General features: G+C 41.9%; 1 protein-coding gene across 4 annotated transcripts in view; it reads right to left on the minus strand.

Moving 5' to 3' along the window:
• Nucleotides 1-7,500, minus strand: part of LOC135105229 (uncharacterized) — a 141,249-nt gene that overhangs the window by 3,932 nt on the left and 129,817 nt on the right. For 2 of the 4 annotated variants that reach the window (XM_064013412.1, XM_064013430.1), the window contains one exon: nt 1-7,500. This exon is cut by the window's left edge; it is cut by the window's right edge and continues 1,310 nt beyond it. The gene's annotated coding sequence lies outside the window, so the exon portion shown is untranslated. The other 2 variants (XM_064013421.1, XM_064013402.1) reach the window with 1 other exon arrangement.

Raw genomic sequence — 7,500 nt, forward strand, 5'->3', positions numbered from 1 at the left:
TAACCGGTGATTTTTCTGCCCCAAATGACCCCATGAATTCCGGGATATGTGTAAAGGTAATGACAGCATGCACGTAACAGAAGCATTCCCTCCGTGCTTTCCCAGGGGTTATCCTGCCTCGCCCTGGGAAGGTGTAGTAGTAACTGGGACCGGGGAGAAATTCATATATGCAGACTTTTATAATGTTCCAGAGAGCGTTTCGACAGTGAAAGGAGTGGAAGTTTGGCAGTGTCCTCAACATTCACCTGCGGGAGTGTGATGCATGGTGGTGATGAGGGCGATGACATAGTGTGGTGAAGGAGAGGGGACGCTGTGGTATGACTGTGCTGATGGTGGTGACGCGGTATAATGAAGGAGAGGTAATGCTGTGGTATGGCTGTGGTTGTGAGATGGTGTGGTGAATGGGGAGTTACGTAATGTTGTGATACAGTTGTGATAAAGATGACGAGATAGTACGATGAAGACGAGGTAATATTGTTGTATAACTATGATATGCTGGCAATGTTGAAGTGGTATAGTGAAAATAATGCGTATAGTGCTGTGGCGTGACTTACTGGGAATGGTGAAGTATGGTGAAGATAATATAATGTAACTGTGGAAGCGGTAGAGAGGTGTGAATGAAATATAATGCTATGATACGCTATGGTGGTAATGGTGAACTAGAATAGTGAAATTAATGTAGTAATGTGACATGCACACCTATAGTGCGGATGGTGAGGTGTTGTGATAGCAGGAATATTATTGTGACGGATGGTGAGGTGTTGTGGTGAAGTGAATATAACCAGAAAAACTGGAGAGAGTCACAAGCTTCCTTGGATATGCTGTAACTGTGATGGAATGGCATGACAGGAAATCGCGGTAGAAGCGGTGAATTCTTCGCTGTGAAATGGCGGCAAATCTGTGAGGTGTCGCTCGGCTGTCCCTGGAGAGTGTATGTCTGGGGGGAGATGTAACGCGAGCCTCGAGTCTGCAGTGACGGCGACATGAAACCACCTTTAAAAAAACTTCTCGTCTAGACTGAAGTAGAACAAAATATAACTGACTTTATGTATATGTTTCCCGAAACCTCCATTTTTACTCACGTCCCTGATATAAATGGCAATGGTTTTATACTTTTTTTCTCCTAAAGCCGACTTCAAATCATCACGTCATGACAGGAGTAGAAAAAAAAAAAATGTAACTGAATTTTATGTATATTTTCCGAAACCATTTTAACTCACGTCTCTGATATAAATAGTAATGGTCCTGTACCTGTTCTCCCCCCAAAAAAAATGACAAAAAAAAATTACGTTTAGAAAATAGTAGAAAAAAAAAATGCATATAACTGAATTTTATATAGATTTCCTGAAAGTTCCATTTTTAATCACGTCTGCTTTGATATAAACGGTAATGGTCTAGTACTTGTTTAGTATATATGTAGTGAGCGATCGTTATGACTCGATTGGTGAGGACTCGTGTACCTTGAGTATCCTGTAGCACCTGGTTAAGTCCCAGCTGCTCCTCTTTCCTAGATTCATATGGATTTCTCAAGTGTTTCATAGATCGAGTCACTAAATTTACTGTATTTCAGAGGCCGTGTTACATATTTTTTTTTTAGGGAATAATTCTCAAACTTATGAATTGGGATCATACTCTGACGGTGTTTGTTTCAAGACACTCCGCTAATTATAATTCCCGAAAATAAACGATGAAACATGACTTTTGAATCCCGTAGCAGAGGTTCCGAATGACTCAAATGAGAAAAACGAACACTTGAACTTTAGGCGCTGACGGGCATTTAACGTCTATGATCTTGAATACTCGTACGTATGTATAATACGACGTAGCGTTCATCACCTGAGTACAATAAGGCAGTGATTAATATTCTGATATGTTGATATGTTCTGATGTAATTAGTTTCTTTGTTGGCAAACGACTCCAGATGGCGCTTTGGTGTGATTCGACACAGCTTCGAATACAGCACGTGAATACTGCAGTGCTTCAGTGCTCTGCTGCATGTAATGCATCTGTATGGCGTTGGCATCAAAGTGTTCGTGTTGGCTTTGAGACGCGAGTGTGCCAAGTGTCCCCGTGTTTGAAACAAATCATGATTGATTTTGTGATACTTGTAAATCAAAGCAAGGTTCGTTTATTTTCTGAAGGATTTATTGCAAGTTACCTTTTCGTGAGTCTTGGTGACCTGAGACACGTTGGTGTCATGTCATTATAAAGTCCTGCATGATAAAGGCTTTTCCTTAACATTCTCCATGTAGTATCTCGGTCAGCTACCCGTCCACTGCAGGCCAGCTAAGGAAGCGTCTTATTTCATTTCTCCACCTTACTCTCTATCTGGTCTGCCTTCTTTTACTTTCCCAAAGCAAAGCCCTCAAAGGCAGGCAAACATTATCCGTGTAAAGTTAAACGAAAGCGAAATTGTTGCTGTAAAAGAAAATAAACTATGCTAAGCGAATGAAAAAAAAAAAAAATGTTGAATATAAAAAATAAGAGTTTAAGATCTCAAAACATACATCATACATTTCATCATAAAATTCTTATTATCAATGAAAGCTCGGAGAGAGATTTATCAGGCACATAAATATAAACTGGAATAATATGATAATTTATTGAACTCATGTTTATGCATTCCTTAACTTTCTCTGGGCGAGGGATCCTTCTCCTCCTCATCCTGAATTCCTTTCTCAAGATAAGAACTTGAGAGCTAAGTTAGAGATCCACAAACCACGCACGCATTTCTTTCTTCCTTCGAGGGCCGGTTGCTGGAATAGGTCGGCGTAGAATATGTAGTTGTAGCGGAAACCTCCTTAAAAATGATACCTACTCACTGATTTTGAATGACATTCAGTAACCCCCTCCGCTTCGTTTTCAAAATTTCCTCGTTCGCATCATTACTTTCACCTACTTACTCTATTAGCACGCGAGAATATATCGGTGTAGAATATGATGCAGTAATGTGGCAAAATCTCTTTAAAATAACGCACACTAACTCTATTTCAATAAAAATTTTTCATTTACCCTTACGCTTTTTTCTTTTAATCAACATTCCTCATCATCATTACTCTATACCACGGCCACCATCTTTTACACGCTACGGGTTCTCACTATTAACTGAGAGATACAGTACGGTACGTTGGGCAAAGCTTCACAAGGATTTCACTTTGAGGTGCTTCACCAGAAGCCTTATTCTGGCGAGGCTGTTTACTTTTACACGAGAACCCTGGCCTGACCTTCAACGCCCTTTAGGTATATATATATATAAAAAAAAAAGTATCGTAACTGTAGAGGTAACTTTGGTGAGGCATCGATCACACCATCTAGAAACTTACAGAAGACACTTTATCCTGGTGCGAGAGACGGGACGGGACGAGACAGGGTGTGGTGGTGTGGCTGAGAGCTGTGGTGAGTAGGAGGAAGGACGAGGGATAGACTGTTGGAGAAATAGGAGGGGAAGAGGCTGTGTTAGGTGAAAGGTGATGGGAAGGAGAGAAATGGAAGAGAATGGAGGGAAAATGTTGTAGGATTAAGGGGAATGAGTAAATGGAGGGTATGGATGGGAGGACAGATTAAAGGTATAGTTAGTGTTGAAAGAGCAGTTGGAGGAGGAGGCGGAGGAGGAAGAGGAGGAGGTCGACGAGAACGTGAAGACCTGTGATGTTGCTCAGCTGACGCTGGTCAAACTAGTAATTAAATTGTACTCTCTCTCTCTCTCTCTCTCTCTCTCCAAAGCTTCACAACCAATATAGAATGATACGTTTAAACCAACATCTTTCCATAACACGTATAGTAAGGTGTGCTCGGTTTATCCAACAACAATACATAGAAAACCCTTTATACGATGCATTCAATCAATTAATCAATCAACCAACCACTAAGCCATACAGACGTGTCTTAATTCCTAGTCACCTTCTCAACAAGAGTCACATAAGCGGTAGTAGATGGGCGCAGTATCATAGAGACATCAGGATCCATATTCTTAAACACTTGGGCTCTCATAAAGACGATTTGCAAAGGCTACATAGATGATTTGTCGGATTCTAATGGGTCTTTTTTCCTATTGGTGATGCAGAATCCTTGTTGAGCTACATGACTAGAATCAGTGGAAAGGGTAAGTAAGAAAATGGTAGGAAAGTATGGGAGGAGAACATTTATCTGCTGATCTATCTATAAAAAAAATGTGGTGGGTATGTCAGGGAAATATCTACCTATCTACCTATCTATGTATCTATCTACCTGTCTATCTATCTAACTACCGATCTATTCAACCATCTACGTCGCTATCTATCTTTCTATCTTCCTTCCAGCGTTACAATGAATTTACCCGTTTTTTCCTCTTCGAGTAATGTCTTCGAGTTCCCTCTACTAGCATTCGTAGCAACCGAGAAGAGAAAATAGGCAGCAAAAATACGAGGCCAAAATAACAAGAAATCCTTCAAAATAAACTGAACTCAAGCTACCATGAAAAAAGTGCTGCTGAGATATGATATACTAAATTTATTGCAATCAACTGACACGTGCGCACGCAAATTTCAGTTCGTTAGGAATGTTAATGTTACGAAAAGGTTGGAAATCTGATAGAAATACACTCATTATACCTCATTCCACCGTCTATTGTCTTTAGGAAAGGCTATTATATGTCCTGAGAAACCCCACCTAAGATGTCTCAGTGGGTATAGGAGGACTGGAGGCGGCAAAAGCAAGAGAGAGAGAGAGAGAGAGAGAGAGAGAGAGAGAGAGAGAGAGAGAGAGAGAGAGAGAGAGAGAGAGAGTGAGGAAGTGACAAATCGAGATCCTTTTGTGATGCATATTAGAAACCCCAAAAGCAGATTAACATAAATGCATTCGCTGCAGCTCACTTCACCGCCCGTCCGCCACCTTCAAGCTATACAAGGAGGTAGTGGTGGCGGTGGTGGTAGGAGTGGTGATGGTATTCTGAATAAAGCCTTTGAGAAGGGAGAGGAAAAAAAAAAGGCAAGTAAGGAAGGAAAGGGGACCGGGGACAGCAGGAGACGGGCTTTCATCGCCGGCGTGCCCTCGGGGGAGAAGATGAGGTGTAAGTATGATGCCTTTCATAATCTTCCGGTGTATTGAGACTCGTACAAAGAAGTTAATTATGCCTTTTAAGGCGACCTGGAATCCCTTTTAGCTGTGAATGTACATTAATTTGATCAAACGGCCTACGGGGAGTTGGCGGGAATACTCTCTCTCTCTCTCTCTCTCTCTCTCTCTCTCTCTCTCTCTCTCTGTGTGTGTGTGTGTGTGTGTGTGTGTTTCAAGGCTTTACCAGAATATCTTACTCTTTTTTCCTTCTATATTTTGACCTTCCTTCCCTCCTTCCCTTCAAGTCATACATACACTCTCAGTTCCTTCTCTCTCTCTCTCTCTCTCTCTCTCTCTCTCTCTCTCTCTCTCTCTCTCTCTTCCCTTCCTTCCTACCTTCAAATCATATTTACCTCTCTCTCTCTCTCTCTCTCTCTCTCTCTCTCTCTCTCTCTCTCTCTCTCTCTCTCTCTCGCTCTCTCTCTCTCTCTCTCTCTCTCTCTCTCTCTCTCTCCAGGTCGTCATGGTTACCACCCACCTGCCTCTCCCTCCGCCTCGCTTCCCTGGCACTCACTAATGGCACTCAGCTGCGGGAGGCACGGCAGGCAGGCAGGCGGGCACTCCGGTCGTCCACCTGCCGTCCCCTTCCCGTCCCGTCCCTTGGCTACACTTTCACGCTCCATCCTGAACTACGCTTCCTTGTCCTGTCTCCTATGAGCCTTCTCGGTCTTGTTTTTTAACTCTTCGTCTTTGTTTTGTTATATTTCTTTCCTCGTCAGTTCTTTGTATTGCTTCCTTTTTCATTTCTTTCCTTCTTTTTTTTTTTTTTTTTTTGCTTCGTCTTTTAGCTGTCCTCGTTCGTGCGTCTTTCGGTTCGTATATCAGTTGTTTTGTCGTCGGTTTTCTGTATTTTTGGGTTTTGTGAAAATAACCTTATCCTTCTAATTTCCAAACAGTGAGTGTTCATCTCTGGGCGAAATAATTGTGATGCCTTTCCAAGTCGTGATCTACACAATGAAGGGATCAGCGGTGAAATCAATGAACTGAATGAATCTAAATCTAAACTACCCCTCAGATGAAAAGTGTTTTGTAATTTCAATATTATCCCTATTTTCTTCGTTCTGTCTTTTCGCTGTCCTTGTTCGTGCGTCTTTCTGTCAGTGAGTCACTTGTTTTGCCGTCCCGTCCTGTCTCGTTACGTCACAATCCCGTCTCTTTTCAAAACAAGCTTCACTCGCGTGGTGCAAGTGTAAACATGGACTTATGTGTGTAGAGCGAGTGATACTGACGATGAATCTCTCTCTCTCTCTCTCTCTCTCTCTCTCTCTCTCTCTCTCTCTCTCTCTCTCCCATGGTCGGACACTCACTCATGAATGGCATTTATTTATATGTTTATTTTCTATCTGGCTCTCCCCAAAAATGGAAAACTATTGCAAAGTTCATTGAGCTGAATAACAAAATAACTGAATAAACACGTGTTTTCCAATAGTTGGCGATGGGAGGCTCGCCCGCTCTCTCGCCCACTCGCCGGCCAGCCAGCCAACCAACTATCAGCTCCAGGCCTGTTTTCCTCGTGTGCTGCGAAAAGTCTGATCAGATTTCGCAGTTTTATTATATTGTCGCTGGATAAACACTAGTTATTTAACCCTCCTTCTCCTCCTCCTCCTCCTCCTCCCACTCCTCCTGCTCCTCCTTCTCCAGTTGCTCCTCCTCCTCCTTCCCCGCTTTCCACCAGCGTTACTTAAGGACTGAGCATAGGGTGGACATCCTCCTTCTCCTCCTCCCTTGCGTCTCTTGATGGGGCTAAGCAAAGGGCGGGCTGGTAAGGCGGGGTGGTGCTGAGCTGGATGAAGCAAAGCGAGGCGGAAACAAGATCAGGAAACTCAAAGACCCGCTGGGGCGTAAACATGACTACATACAAACAACCCCCCACGGCGAGCACCAGACCACTGCCGCCGCCACCACTACGCCCCGCTGCGGACACTGAGAGAAAACCTGAAATGTGAAAATGAAACAAAGCTGAACTAAGCAGACTAAACAAGTAATATAAATAAAGTAGGATATGAATTAATAAAGAGAAAAAGTTGAACTATAAAAGTGTCCTTTTTACAAAAGCAAAACATAAAAACCTGAACAAAATAGAGTATACAAGTGAAAATATCACGGAATACAACTAAAATGAAAAAAAAAGCAAGAGGAATCAACTAGTCAGGAAAATATCTTACGTGTATGTATAATAGGTGAATATCCTGTATATAAACAAGGAACACAAAACTAAACTAAACGGAAACTATGAAGCTGAAGGAGAGGATAATGCGAGGTATATGTAAATTATATATATGTAAAAAATAAAAAAAAAACAGAAAATAAACTAACCAGAAAAATGTTCATACTAATTACTATGCTATGCATTCAGACAAAAATAAGCAAAATGAGAGAAAAATATGAATAAAAAATTAAAATGAA

The sequence above is a fragment of the Scylla paramamosain genome, chromosome 1 (genome assembly GCF_035594125.1).
Source record: "Scylla paramamosain isolate STU-SP2022 chromosome 1, ASM3559412v1, whole genome shotgun sequence".
NCBI lineage: Eukaryota > Metazoa > Arthropoda > Malacostraca > Decapoda > Portunidae > Scylla > Scylla paramamosain.